Below are 15,312 nucleotides of genomic sequence, written 5' to 3' on the forward strand. Positions count from 1 at the left end.
TATAGCAAATACCTCTCAAAAAAAAAAAAAGCTATGTTAATAGCAATGTACCCTTTGGATATTTTAATGAACAGAACAGCAGTTTAGGACAGTGAAAAGAATATACTTTAGGTATTACAGAACCTGGATTCTAAGGTCCATCTTTGCCAGGGCTTTGGCCAGAGCAGCCCTCAACTTCCCTCAGCTTCTTTCCTTGTGTTAAAAAAGAGATGATGGTTGGGACTAGCAGTTAGCATAATGGCTATGTTGCTGGACCCCCATGTAGTCGACTGTGGTTCAAGTCCCAGACCTGTTGGCTTAAACTCATGCCGGGCACGTGTGCATGCATGCCTAGGATCTTGAGAGGAGAATGGAGAAGGGATTGCAGCGTGGCCAACTCCCCTGGGGGGTTGGGGGGGGTGATTTCTCACTTTCTTTCTCTCTGTCTCTCTCTTTCTGGTGAGTGCATGCACCCTATAGCAAAAACCTCTCCAAAAAAAGAAAAAAAAAGAGATGATGGATTATGATCATTATGGGTTTTTTTTTTCTTTTTTAATTTATTTTTTCTTTATTTATGATGGAATGTGTATATGCACTATGAGAGTGAGAGCGAGAGAGAGAGAGAGAGATGAACACCCTCCACAGGGTCTAGTCATGTCAAAATCACCTTCCTCCAGTTCTCCAGCCTGTTGGATCTTAGGTACTTGCATACAGCCCCAGTGCGTTTCAGGCTGTCCAGGCAGGAGATTTAACCGTAGTCACCATGTGGGATCCTGCTTCTTTTGAGCAGTATGTTACCACTGTGCCACAGAGTCAGCCCTATTAAGGTTCTTTCTATTTTTAAAGACTCTTTCTGTTTATAGCACATACCTTTTTCAGGGTTTCTGCATCTGTTTCCTTGTTCCATTCAGGATTTCTATATGACAGGACTTATCCCAAGTTAGGTTTGTGTTGCCTGTACCTGGCTCCATGCATGACATACAGTGAACAGAAATATTTGTTGAATGAATAAAAATTCAGTTCTCCTTTTAGAGATCCCTAGGTCTCTCAGTTTTTGTCTGAATTACCATAGCAGCCTTAACAATTAATTGTGCTTTTGTTTTCTTTTTCATATTGGATGAAAATCTTGGCAATCTGCACTTTCTGAAGATTTATAGTCAGATTAAAAACTATTTCCTGATGCTGTTAGCAAAGAAGATGGTACTCAACCTCAGGCACGGCTGCCTAGAGACCCCTACAAATGGCCTCCCTTTTATTACATACTGTTCTGATGCTGAGGAGAGTTAATTAATGGCTCTAAATAAGAAAACAATCAAATCTGTCTGCAGTTATATGAGTCAGACCAGACCCAGATGGGGAGCTGGGTCCTTGGCCTCCAAGTGCCCTCAGGAAAAGCAATAGCAGCCTTTGCTCCTTGCTTCAGAGCTCTGCAAAACCCCAGGCTGCAAGAGGGAGGAATCACTCAAAATGGAATGGAGACCCACCTTGATATGAGGCATTTTCTTAAAAGGCCATGTCCTCCATCTGGATGTTAAGCTATCAGGTTCTGAGAAAGGAGAAAAAACACAGATCTATTCCTCTTTATGTCCTTTATACAGACAAATTTACAGCTACTGAATGGAGAGCTCTAAAGCACAGACCTCTTTATATATGGCAAGACTGTGGTAGTTGGAATTGCCACTCTAGGAGGACCAGAGGACACATAGCCTGAAGATCGCCAAGCTCCCAACATGCCTACCTTCAGGAGTCATGCAGTCACATTTGAAGGTAGAACATTGGCAGTCACATTTGAAGGTAGAACATGCAGTCACATTTGAAGGTAGAACATGGACATGAAGACAAGAATGTGAAATTGGATAAGGCCCACATAGCGAAAGCTTTTATTTAGGTGTTAGAGACTTTGCTGTAAAAATCTGAGTGGAGATAAGTGGAGGGAGTCTTTTAACAATATCCAAGTATCCTCAGCTTTGGAACAGGATGCTAGAAAAGATAAGCTGTATTTCTTTGGTTCTGCATGTACTCTTTGTAAAAAATAAAATAACAGCCTCCTCATGAGTTTTTCTTTTGTTTCCCCCCCTTGTCTCTCTTTTTTTTCTTGGAGAGGTTTTTGCTATAGGCACTTGCACTCGTGAGAGAGACAGAGAGACAGAAAGTGAGAAATCACCCCTCAGGGTGATGGCCATGCCACAATCTCGTCTCCTCCATTCTCCTCTTGGGATCTTGAGCATGCATGCACGTGCGCCCAGTGTGAGTTTAAGCCACTGAGTCCGGGACTCGAACTGCGGTCGGCTACATAGGAGTCCAGCGACATAGCCATTATGCCAACTGCCGGTGTCCCCTCCACACCTTGTCTCTTTCTTATTAAAAAGAAATAAAAGGCAAGAAAACCACTTTCTTGCCACACAGGTTTGGCATCCTATAAAATTCTCCCACTCTGGGAAGAAAGCCCTGGGCTGCTTGTCATGAGGGTCATTATACTGCCCTTTTCCTTTCTTTGGTAATCAAGTTTGAGCCATATGCTAGGATAAGATATAAAGTATGGAAAACTATCTTTGCTGAATTTGATTTGTGTCTGAATTGTCATTCGTCTTCAATCTCATATTTCTAAAATTTTATTAGAACATTATATAGGAGAGTCCAATACTCAATTTTGTTTCTCTAATAACAGGGTGAGGGAAAACATGGTAAGGAAGAGGTTCTGGAGTTTAAGAAATCCAGGATAGATTTTTATCCTCCATAGAAAACAGTGCTCCTTCTGGGTGATCTCGGGCAAGCCCCTTTACTCCCTAAAATTTGTTTCCTCATCTTGAAAGTGGAAATAGGAACACCACCTTCATCATAGGACTATGAGGATGAAATACATTCTTACATGTAAAGAACCTGACTCAGAAAATGTTTCCTCTGATTAGTCTGCAATTTTAAAAATAGTGATTGCCGATGGGTTCATCTGAAGTGATGCAGTAGAAACCTCTGCAGCTCTTTCCTCCTATTTCGTTCTGTAATCAGCTTTGGGGAAATCCTCATAGAGGCCATGACCCACAGCTCTTACCTCATGCTTTGGTGCCCTGAAGTCCTACCTTCCCACGAGGCAGGTGAGGGCAATGCTCTAGTACCTCGGACAGCTCCGTTCCTTAGGCATTCAGCTGGCTGTCTGAGGGAGTGGGGAGGAACTTGTGGAATTTTCCCAGAAAGGCTACATTATTGTGGGGATTTAGGAATCCCTGGGCCGGCAGTCTCCCTGCATGCTGTTGCCACCTGCATGCAAGTTCAGATTCTTCAATATGAACAGTCCTCCTCGAAATTTCTAAGGACTTTCTCTTTGAAAAGTAGTAGCTCCACCCGTATGACTTACAAATTTCAAGGCCCTTTCCCCATGTACTCCAAGAATTTTTTTTTTTTTTGAGAGGTTTTTGCTGTAGGGCACATGCGCTTCCCAGAAAGACAGAGAGAAACAGAGACAGAAAGCGAGAAATCCCCACCTGGAGGGATGGCCACGCCACAATCCCTTTTCCTCTAGGAATCTTGGGCACGGGCACACACGTGCCCAGCATGAGTTTAAGCCACAGGGTCCAGGACTCGAACTGTGGTCGACTACATGGAAGTCCAATGACATAGCAATTACACCAACTGCTGGTCCCTCCAAGAATTTTTTTAAAGCCCAATACACCACCCACATCTTCCTGTATCTGCTGATATTTAATTTCTTTTGGCTTAAGTACAAAGATTAAATATTCTTGATTAACCTCAAGTGAAAGTAATAATGTAAAGCATGCAGAAATGTTTAAGACAGATTCAGATATGGATTAAAAGAAACATGAAATAATGTTACTGCCTGCAGGTGATGTTAAGCACCATTCTTTAATCAAGATAAGCATGTGGTTCAATTTATGAGGTAATTTGGCTTTTCACTCTCCAATGCAGAACACAACACACCATATACAGTCACCTTCTGAACAGGCGAGGAAGAGATTAAGTCCTATTTTTACTTTATGATACTGAGTCACATAGTTCAATGCAAATCACATGGATGCCAAAGTAAGAACAATGCCAGGTATTTAAATACCTCTTTTCCTTTGAGGAGCTCTAAAGATCTTGTGACTGTGTGAAATCCCTTCAGAGTAACTCCAGAAGAAGAGACACATGTCACCAGGTAGGCATTTAGGATTTAGCATGTCTCATCATCTCCCCCACTCCTATCATTAGGCCTGAAACATCCAATATTCACCAGTTTTTTGCATTTAGTAATAGCCTCTAGATGTCTGCATTTTTTAGGCCATACTGTTGTTGAAGGCCTATCTTTTTTCTTTTCCTTTTTCTTTCTTTCTTTTTTAAAATTTGTCAGAGGGTACATGCACTCATGAGACAGAGAGAGAGAAAGCTTCCCCCATAAAGGACAGTCACACCTTATTCGCTTCCCCGATATTTCTCATTTGGGGATTTTGGGGCTTGCACATATGATCAGTGTGTTTTTCAAGCTACTGGGTCCAGGACTTGAACCAAGCAGTCACCCTTGTGGGATCTAGCTACCTTAACCACCATGCCACTGACTGGCCCAAGAAAGCTTGTCTTTAAAACAGATGGGAACAGCAGATGGCATAATGGTTATGATGCTGGACTCCCACTTAGTTGATGTTAACCTGGCAGCTTGAGAGTCACAACGGACATGTGTATGTGTGCCTAAAATCCTAAGAGGAGAATGGAGAAGGGATTAAGGTGTGGCCATCCCCCCTTGGGGTGGGATTTCTCACTTTCCGTCTCTCTTTGTCTCTCCTCAAGCACACTCCCCTTGTAGCAAAAATCTCTGTATAAATAAATAAATAATAAGTTCTTGACTGATTTACTAATGAGGAAGAGAAGAGGATAAAACTGGAATGAGAAAAGAAGGGAAGGGACTAGCAGGGGTAAAGAGAGAGACTGAAAAAAATGCCTAAACCCCCCTGAACTTAATAAATTATTGTTTTCCATGCATTGTCCTCATAAATTATTATAAAATCATTTATATCCACCCTGAGCTGTATGGAAACTTAAAGACCTTTAGGCCCTCTTTCAACATTTATATAGGGGCAAGGACAGCAGCACTTTCTTTCTTTTTTCCTTTCTTTCTTTCTTTTAGATTTTTGCCATAGGCATGTGTGCTTGCCAGAGAAAGACAGAGGGAGATAGTGAGAGGGAAAGTGAGAAATCACCACAACCCCTTCTCCAGTTTCCTCCCGGGTTTTGGACATGCATTAAGGTCCAGCACCTTAATCATCAAACAACCTGCTGGCCCCAACAGCAGCACTTTCACTGCTTGACTTAGCTTAAAGGAACTGTAGATGTGAACATCAACTCTGGACTCCAAAGGTAGGCAGGAAGTCCCCAAATAAAAAGGTTTGTGGTTTTATCTAACAATGCCCATGCCCACTGAGCCCCTAAACTGGGGGTGTATTAGTTACCAAATAGCACCGTGTTTTAACTTCCTCCCAGCAGAGGTCGCTGTGGACACTGGAAGTGACACTTGCAGGGACTGGACGAAGCAGGCAGGCTGAATTGTGGCACCACTCTCTGGTACCTGCTCTTCCTGTTGTTCCACTGGCTACAGTCTAGCCCTTTATCCTATGGGAAGAACTCCTTGGAGATGATCTCAAAGCCACACAGTACTTTTCCCATAAGAAGTGCTGTGAAATTGGGGTCGCTGCTGGGGTGGGGCATGTCTAGAGGGCTATGCTCATCCTCTGAGAGTATCACCCTATAGTGGTATCTCTGTGCCATCCTCCTGTCTTCTCTGTGAGTGTACCGGTACTTTGAGACACCACCTTGACTGGCCAACAGCACCAGCCCTGTGGCCCTTCCAGATGTGGAGGCCAAGGTGACAAAAGTTGCCTTGACAAACAATCTTGCACTTATATCATAAAAGACTCTGTGACTGCACTCCTGAAACACACTTGACAGCTTGTGGTGGTGGGAGAATGGAATGCTAATTCTCTGGACAACCCTTTATAGCAAGTCAAGGTTTCTGAGGGATGGGAAGGGCAAGGCACTGGTGAGTATGTTAGAGTCAGAATGAGATCCCAGAAGGGCTGAAGATGACTCCACCCAGGCATGCAGGCTAAACCCAAGGCAGTCTAAAGCTGCCTCCACCCTGAAGGTAATTCACTCAGACCTAGGTCATTACTGTGGTTTAAGAGTTAAAGAGGCAACTACTCTGCACCCCCGAACATCAAACATCAAAGCCCAGCAGTTAAGTGGTTCTTACACACAGGTGCACAAGCCCAGCACAGAAACACTGGTGCACACAATCACATTCACTCAGTCACACACATTCACATTCACACTAACACACATACACACACACACTTAAACACTTCCTCAGCCCCAGAACCAAATTTGACCTAACATGGCTGATGGGGCGTGGGGTGTCCAGTTAGGATGCCTCTCCAGACTTTGGCCCATTCGTCCCCCTAACCTTAGTCCCCTCCCTCAAAACAGAGCCTCTGCTTGTCCGTGTCCCCGTGGTCAAAGAACCTGAATGCCGCCGCCCCCCCCAAAACCAGGGGGCCCTGGTCGCCATCACGAACACTGCATACTGGGGACCCGGCAGGTGGGAGCAGAGGGCGGGAGTACGAGAAAAGAGAAGGAAGGGTGTGAGGCATAGTGCCCTGCCCGGGCGCAGCCGCCTCCTCCCTCGGGATTTTCCATCCTGACTCGCGCGGGCACGCGAGGAGCGAGCGCGCTTTGTCTACCGCCGGGTTCCTGGCACGTTCCCGTGGAGGCTACCCACACCGCACCCTAGGCTCCCCCTCCCGGGCCGCGCCCCCAGCCCAACCCGCGGCGCAGGTCCGCCAGTGCAGCGACCACCGCTTTGTCCTCCGGTGGGTGCTTGGGCTGAGCTCGAAAGCCCCGCGCCGGGGAGCGGCCGAGGCACGCCTGAGCTGCAGGTCCCCGCGGCTGGATTTAGGACGTGCCCCCCGCGGAGCGGAGCCGCCCCAGAGGATTCGCAGGCACTGGGGAGCGTCTGCCAGAGCTCGGAGGTGTCTTGAAAGGAGACCCGCCCTGTCCTCCCCTGCACGTGCCAGTCTAGGGCTGGCCCCCCCGCCGCGGTTCAGAGCTCCAGTCTCTGGGGCGTGGCGGGGCAGGGAGGGTCGTCTCGACTTGTGGCCTCAGGCCTGGATCCATGCAAAGAGGGACAGGGAGAAGGGCTGGGTCCAAAGATGCGGGGAGGGTCCCTCGGCCCCTCTTTTCTCTCCCACCCCACTCCTATACCCAGGCTGCTCCGACCTTAGACTCGAGCGGAGCCCAGGAACTCGGGCATCCGTGCGTGTTATCCTTTGTGGGCGACTATGAGCAGGGTGGGGAGGGGTGTGCTAGCCTTTCTCCCTCACAGCCCAGTTCTCCCACCCCAATAACCTAGGACGATCCAAGTGAGGGGGGAGTCCCCCGTCTCCACCCGTATGCTCAAAACCCTCTTCACAAAAACCTAGGGTGTGTGTGGGAGGCGTGGGAAGGCTCTTCCTTACGTCCCGAACAGCCCTTCCTCAATAACCCAGGGGGCTCCGAGCCCAGCGAAGTGCCGCGGTCTCACCCATCACATCCAGACTCCTTTGTAACCTCCGGCCGCCGAGGCTCCTCCAAGCCTCTCATCCCAGAACACCCCCTTGCATCCTCAACAATCCGAGCATCTTCCACTTCAGGCGTCGGAGGGAGGCTCCAAGCGTTCCACCCTCCCTCAAGAAAGATGGGTGGGGATGGGCGCCCCCCACACTCAAGAGCCCCCTCCACCACAAAGCAAAAACTAACGTGAACTGCTCCTTCCTCGGGCGCCGGGCTACGGGGAGGCCTGGAGTCAGCCGGCAGCGCTCCGGGACAGATAGTCTCGAGAGCGGTAAGGACACGTCCCATCCACTCCCCAGTTCCCCTAGCGCACGCCTCAGTCCATCCCCTTCCCAAAAAAAAACAAAAGCGAATCCTGCAGCACTTACCTCAGACGGCGGGCGGGAAGGCGGTCAGCGCCCGCCAGCGCACCCAGCTCCTCCCGGTTCCTCACCGCCCCGGCTTCCAGGTGACAGCTCTCGCCGCGGCTGCGGCGGCAGAGACCGCGGCTCTCGCGTTCCGAGTCTCCCTCGGACTCAGCACCTGGAGCGGCGAACAGCTCCGCGCCTCATTCCGCTGACCCCGCCTCCCCGGGGCCGCCAATGGCTACCCGGGCCCCGCCCAGGAGGCTGCCCATTGGGGAGTGTTGGGCTCTTTCCTCCGGCCCCGCCCTCAGGTTTCTGGGTGTCTCTGTCAAGACCACATTCCCCAGGGACCGCCGGAGTTTTTCGCAAGGCCTTCTGGAACTTGTAGTCCTTCAAGACCGCGGAGTGGGCTCACGCCACGGGCAGACAAGCAGATATGGACTGCATTTCCCAGGGTGCGCTGAAGAAACATGGGCGCGGAGGAGTGCGGGAGGACCGTTTCCATAGCAAAGAAGGCCCATTGGGGGTGGCTGGCAGAAAAATGAGGCAGGCCGCTGGACCGTCGAAGGATCTTGCGTGACCTCGAGCAGCCTCTGAGGAGTCAATTTCGATTATTTTTCCTCATAGATTCCCACCTGGGAACCTGGGCCTCAGTTTTCCTATCTGGGAAGAGGGCAAGGAGTCGTCCTCACACCCACACACGGCAGTGATGGGGCAAACCGTAGATGAGCTGCTTTGGTTCCTGCTCAGCAAAGGTGAGGGAGGATAGAGGAGACCTTCTCACCGCATTCCGAACTTTATTTCTTTATTTTTGTCCCAATCTTGTCATCGAGGAGCACTTTCTTTTAAGTCACATACCTGGGGTTACCCAGGCCTGCCCATCCCGTTCTCCCACCCTAGGTTTTGGCCTCCTTTACGCCACCCCCAGAATACCGCAAAATCTCTCCCCAGAGCAGCCAGAGGGCGCTTCTCTGCTTAAAACCATCCACAGGCTTTTTGCCTGCAGTGGTAAGCCCACACTCCTCAGCGTGCTGGAAAGTCTCTTTAAGATCTGTATTCCACCTTCTTCTTGCAACATTCTGAACTTCTTTGGAAGCTGGCACGCCTAAAGCCTCCTTTTTCTCTCATTGTCGTGGGCTTCTCCACCCTGCATTCGGCTAACTCCCTAGCACTCTTCAAGGCCCAGCCTAGAGGCTGGCTGCTTTGTGAAGACTTTCCAGATGCTCTGCTGTGTTAGATTTCCCCACCCCACCCCACCCCGTGTTTGAATAGCATCTTCTACTTCCCTTATTCTACTTGCGTATTTACCCATCTTCCTCATTAGATTGTAAAATCCACAGGAGCAAGAGCCATGTCTATATTATTCGTACTTACAGTCCAATGCCTATCATGTTTGGCACATAGTAGATACTAAGTAGATATTGACATCTAGATATTTGTTGTAGCAAAAATGAAGTCTAGTGCCCGCAGGTGACATGGAGGTTAATATCTCTAGATCCCACACGGCTGCCTGGGTGATTTAAATCCCTGACCTAGTGGCTTGAAAATCATGTCTGGTGCTTGTGTGAGCACACCTGAAATCATAAGAGGAGAATGGTGGAGAAGGCATTGCAGCATGGTCATAACCCCTGGAGGGTGAGTTCTTATTTTCTCTCTCTCTCTCTCTCTCTCTGTGGTAAGTGCATGCATCCTATAGCAAAACAAACAAACAAAACACACGTTTAATTGAACTTCATCATCACATACACTTCCAAAATCCTGATTTCCTAAGGTTGGGCATTTCCCATTGCTACAGATATGCCAGCCCCCTTGAAGAAATGTTTGTCAGTCCTGCAGTGGGTTGGAATTTCGCCTGAATGCTTTGAGGTCCCCCAGTCCTGTGATACTAGGGATTGATAGACTCATGCCTATTATTCATGTCAGTTCTCCCTTAAATGTCATCAGTTCTTCATGTTCCTCTATTTCTAGCTGTTGGCCCTACTCCTTCCTGTGCCTAAATGCCCTACCTCCCACTCCCTTTCTGGGAAAAATGTTCTGCTCCTGGTAGTTATGAAGTAGAGACAGTCTGAGGTTCTTACCTGTCTTTCAACCCTCTGCTCTGCATTATAGTGCCTCAGTGGCGAGGCTCCACCTTTGGTGAGGATGAGGTAGCATCTTTCCTGAATCTTTCTCCCACTAAAGGGTCTGGTGTTGGTTAGATGGTCCAATTAACCCCACATATGTTTCATTTGCATGCCACCAGATGCCTTGGGTGTCTGTCAGCTGAAGCAATTCTGGGGAGAATGCCTTAATATGTGGAAGTGACTAATTTGTAGCCAAAAAGGAAGTACCCAGGGGAACTATTACCCTGAACCTAATTGAAATCAAGGAGATGAGCCTGAGAGAAAACAATCCTCTTACCTTTGAGTTAGTAACATCTAGAGAGGGAAGACTAGAATGGGGGAATGAATAAAATGGGTGGCATTTGGGAAAAAATAAACAGGACTTCGAAGAGACATGACAGAGGGCTTTTGATCCTAGCTGAACCATGAGGGAAGGCAGTTGGAACTGGGTGAACAGATGGAGCCTCATTACTGAAGATGAGAGGACTGTAAGGAGGCAGGGGGAAATGGGATGTGTGCTGAAACCAGTGCCTAATTCTGTGGATGCAGTCAGAACAGAGACTGCTGGGAAAGCGAGTAGGGGGAATATGCCACAAGGTGGCTATCGGCAGAGTATCAGCATCAGAATTTCAGGGCTAACCAAAGAAACGCACCTGGAACCAGAGCTGAAATCCTTGGGAGGAAACCAAGGATTTGTGCTAGTTTCCAGGAAGTTGTTACAAACAAGAAAAAGAGCTCCACAATTCTCCAAGCATGTAGGGACTAAAATAGCAAATACCTAGCCAAGCAGAGTCAGGAATCCTGAGTTCTAATCCTGACTTTGCCTCTGATTAGACTTGTGATCCTGGGCTGGACCTGCTTCTTTAGTTGTAAAATGCTGTTTATTGGTGTTAGGGAGCAGCTAAGAAGGGTGGGGGTGGGGGCATTCAAACTGTTTTACTAGCTATGTGACCCTGCACAAACTACCTACTTGGATCTTCAGTTTGCTTATTTGAACATGTAAGGGATAAATAAAATGCCTTATGTAAAGCGCTTCATAAATGTTAAACACTTAACAAATGCCAGTTGATTTCCACATTTTTCATCTTGGATTATCAAAAATTGGTTTGACTATGAATAAACAATGGAGGTAATGTTTTGAGTAATCTAGGTTCTAATCTCTATTCCCTCTCTCTTTAAAAAAAAAAAAATGCCGAAGGTGCATGCGCTAGCCAGAGGAAGAGAGAGAGAGGGAAAGGAGAGACAGAAAGCACCCCTCGTGGGGAATAGTCATGCCATAATCTATTCTCAGTTTCTCCACTCTGCTGGGATATGGGGGATGTATATACAATGCATGTGTGCCTCACAGTCGCCAACTTCGAATCCAGTGCCCTTAACCACCAGGCCCTGGCTGGCCCCTTTGTTCCCTCTTTTATTAGTTGTATGACTTTGGTTAGGTTATTTAATTGTCACTTTTTCTGGGTCTGTTTTCTCATTTGTGAAATGGAAATGTTGTGCACCTCAGAGTCATAAGGATTAAATGAGTTAAAATGCCTGATTCATGTGAGAAAATGCTTGATATAGTTTGTCATTTTTTAGAGGTGGTTTTAGGACACAGAACCCTAAAGGAATGAATGGAATTCGAGATGCTTAGAAGCAAGAATTATGAAGATTTCCAGGGAAACATTATGCTAGCCTCCTCCCTTCTTAGAGGAGAAAAAAAAAGGTCTCAGTGGAGTTCCAGAGGTCTTCTAATTAAGTAAAGAGGGAATTAACCAGAATACAAAGTCTTAGACACTAAGGAGTTGGAGTGATTGACCAGGACTGGGTCCTGAAGTGGCTAGTGTATGAAACTGAGGATATAACTTTATTCTTAAGATAATGAATGCTTTTAGGGAGATTTTTTTTGGAAAAGGTCTAGAGGCTGTGCACAGAATGATGAGCAGAAAATGAGACTGGGGTGTGAATTGGGAAGTTTCTGCAGTGATCCAGTGCAGTAGATAGAAAAGAGGGAAAGGGTACGAGATACATTAAGGAGGTAATATAAGTATTCAGAGGACTTAGTGAGTAGGGAGCTGAGGGTGTGGAGGAAAATGACAAATGATGCCCAGGTGAGTAACTAGGTTGACGGATGGTGGTGCTTTCCCTCAAGATACAGAATAGTAAAGGAGTAGGTTTAGTCAAGGAGGTGTGTTTGAATTGAGTGTGGTATATCCAGGTAAGATATCTAGTAGGTGGTTTGGATCTCTAATGATAGAGATCTGGTCTGGAAATAGTTATAAATTATCAAGTTATCAGCAACTAGATTATAAATGAAGCCATGGAAATGAATGAAATCTTTTACTAGAGAGGGTCAAAGAGAAGAACGAAATCCCTTGGGAAATACCAACATAAAGGGGACAAGTAGAGGAAGAGGAAGGACCCTAAGAGAAAAGATAACAGCCAGAAAGGTGGGAAGAAAACCATCAAATGGTGTACTACAGAAGTCAGAACGAGGAAGTGGGTGACATGATGCAGAAAGGTCAAATAAGCCAAGAGCTGAAAAAACAAACACCAAATGTAGCAACAGAGAGGTCACTTAAGCTTGGAGAGAGGAGGTTGAGTACAGTAGTAGGGAGAGAAGACTGAGTAAATGGAAGTGATGTGAACAACCATTGAGCAAATTGGTTTTGAGGGCGAGGAGAGAGACCTGAAAGGATGTAATATTGAGGAAAAACTTTGTTTCAATTTGGGAGAAATTAGGACATTTGAAAATGCTGATGGAGAAAAGCCAGTAGAGGACTAACTGAAGATAAGGGACAAAAAGGTATTGAAAGATGAGGTGATATCAGCAAGAGAGTGGAACATGTTGGGGTACAGGGTGAACCTCAGGCAAAAGGAGGACCCACTTTTCCTCTAAGCTGGGAGGGAAGAAAGATGGGAAGAACTGGTGACACTGGAATGTTACGAGGAAGCCCTCTTACCTAAGATATGTGAAATAAGGAGACAAAGAAGCAATGTCCTTTCTCAGACATTTTCACAGTAGTATTGTGTCAACATCATCATCATGGATAGGTAGGTAGGTAGTTGGGAGGTGGGCTCAGGAAATTGAGTGAGTTCATTCTTGATGGCTATTACTTCTCTTTTCATGTTGGAAGCAAGGATATGTATTTAGTGTGAGGAGGTAAGATGGACTGGGAAATTTGAAGAAATGGGAAAGGTGACTGCTGCAGAAAAGAGGTGGGAAAGCTGATAGTGACCCACAGAGGCTGCAGGACAGTGGTGAGGGCCTAGTGAGAATGGAGACCATGGGCTTATGGGGATCATGAGGGTATGGAGGTGAGTAGCAAATCAAAGAGGATACCCAGATTTCTGCCTTTGATGACTAGGTGAATGGATTGATGGTGGATGGATGGTGATACTCACCCCTGAGACATAGAATAGTAAAAGAAGTTTAGGCAGGCAGAGAAGAAGATGAGTTTGAACTGAGTGTGGTATGTCCAGGTGAGACGTGGAGTGGAGAGCTTTCTCCCTTCCATTGATCCTGAGACAGGCATAGAGAAAGCTATTAATGAGGCTGATCCAGGGCTGGGTTTTGTTGTATGAGAGAGACAAGGAAGGGATTTAGAGATACTGACAAGAAAGGCAGAAGTGGTAGTCCACCAAGAGGAAGATAAGCAAGGATGAGGGGACAGATGGGGGAGTGGGATTCTTGGTAGAGGAAGAGGCAGATATAGTGGGTGGCTAAGGAGAGCAGGGAGGGCAGGCTTTACTAATGAGAGGTAGAGAAGCTCTGGGCAAGGACAGGATGACTGGAGTGGATAGAGGAAGTTGTGGGATTAAAAGACAAGTTTACTGAATGGATTACTGATGAGTCTTCCAGAAAGATGGCTGCCTTAAAAGAGAAAAGGACCCTGGTAGCTCTAGGCCAGACTGTAGTTGAGGAACAAGAACTGTTGATGATGGCCAGGAGGAGGGATGGAGTATAGACACATAGGAGCTGAGGTACTGGAATGTTACGAGGAAGCCCTCTTACCTAAGATATGTGAAATAAGGAGAAAAAGAAGCAATGTGCTTTCTCAGACATTTTCACAGTAGTATTGTGTCAACATCATCTACATATGATCAGCTTTATACATATCTAAAAGGCAGAATGTCTAGGAATAAAATTAACCAAACCAAAAAGTGATTCCAGATTTCATGGTGAAGTTGTATCAACCAAGTTCAATGGCAGTGATTCTTCTAATTTATATTTTGGTATAGTTCATAGATTTAAGTATGTATATATCAACTAGAAAGTGTGTTTAAGAAACAAATTTGAATATTTTTCGGAAATTTCATTTCTTAGCGACAATTTGTTTTCTCAGTTTAGAACATAAATTAGGGACTTGTGTTGGTTTTTTTTTTTTTCCAAATGTAGAACTTAGAGCTTAATTCATGTCTTTGAAATGCCATGAATTTGAAATGCTGCCATTTTCCTCTCTGCATCCTTGAAAAGGATTACAAAGATTTTATTAGTTTTTTGGGTAATCTTGCTAGCACATTCAGACTCCCCACCAGGGTCTCCTATCAGTAATGTTGGATTGTGAGTGATGTTGTAGAAGTGCTATATGTGGAATATTTAAGAAAAGTCAAATAAGCAGCCAACTTTAGGATTTTTTTTGTAGAGGTTTTTGCTATTGGGCGCGTGTGCTTGCCAGAAAGACAGAGAGAGACAGAGAAATAGAAAGCGAGAAATCACCCCCCAGGGGGGATGGCCATACTGCAATCCCTTCTCCTCCATTCTCCCCTTGGGATCTTGGACATACACGCATATGTGCCCGGCGTGAGTTTAAACCACTAGGTCCGGGACTCAAACCGTGGTCGACTACATGGGAGTTCAGCAACATAGCCATTACACTAACTGCTGGTCCCAGAAAATGGTTTTAATCTTGCCTTCCAAAACCCTAAACAAGTCTCAGAAGCCTCTGAAATGTCTGAGGAACACATATGGGAATTGCTAATGTAAAAAGATTATCAAATTCCTGTTCTACTCAACATCATTAATATCTTCCTTTTATTCCATGTGTGTGTTATCTCTCCTCTTCTGTACTCACGAAATGTAGAATAATACTTGCTACATAATAGGTACTCAGTAAAACATGTTGTGTGGGGACCAGCAGTTGGTGTAATGGCTATGTCACTAGACTCCCATGTAGTCGACCACAGTTCGAGTTCTGGACCCGGTGGTTTAAACTCACACCTGTGCCCAAGATCCCATGAGGAGAATGGAAGAAAAGGGATTGCAGTGTGGCCATCCCCCCTAAGGGGTGATTTCTCACTTTCTGTCTCTCTGTCTC

The 15,312-nt window shown here is 46.2% G+C and overlaps 2 long non-coding RNA genes across 2 annotated transcripts in view; one reads left to right on the forward strand and one right to left on the reverse strand.

Annotated features, from left to right (window-relative positions):
- Positions 1 to 8,083, reverse strand: part of LOC102486502 (uncharacterized) — an 83,132-nt gene extending 75,049 nt beyond the window's left edge. The window contains exon 1 of the long non-coding RNA XR_335748.2: positions 7,938 to 8,083. This is a non-coding gene — a long non-coding RNA (uncharacterized LOC102486502). The remainder of the gene's footprint in view (positions 1 to 7,937) is intronic.
- Positions 8,084 to 8,433: 350 nt separating this feature from the next.
- Positions 8,434 to 15,312, forward strand: part of LOC102487176 (uncharacterized) — a 32,711-nt gene continuing 25,832 nt past the window's right edge. Inside the window, exon 1 of the long non-coding RNA XR_335749.1 lies at positions 8,434 to 8,668. This is a non-coding gene — a long non-coding RNA (uncharacterized LOC102487176). The remainder of the gene's footprint in view (positions 8,669 to 15,312) is intronic.

The sequence above is a fragment of the Tupaia chinensis genome, unplaced genomic scaffold (genome assembly GCF_000334495.1).
Source record: "Tupaia chinensis unplaced genomic scaffold, TupChi_1.0 Scaffold000523_1, whole genome shotgun sequence".
NCBI classification, from domain to species: domain Eukaryota; kingdom Metazoa; phylum Chordata; class Mammalia; order Scandentia; family Tupaiidae; genus Tupaia; species Tupaia belangeri.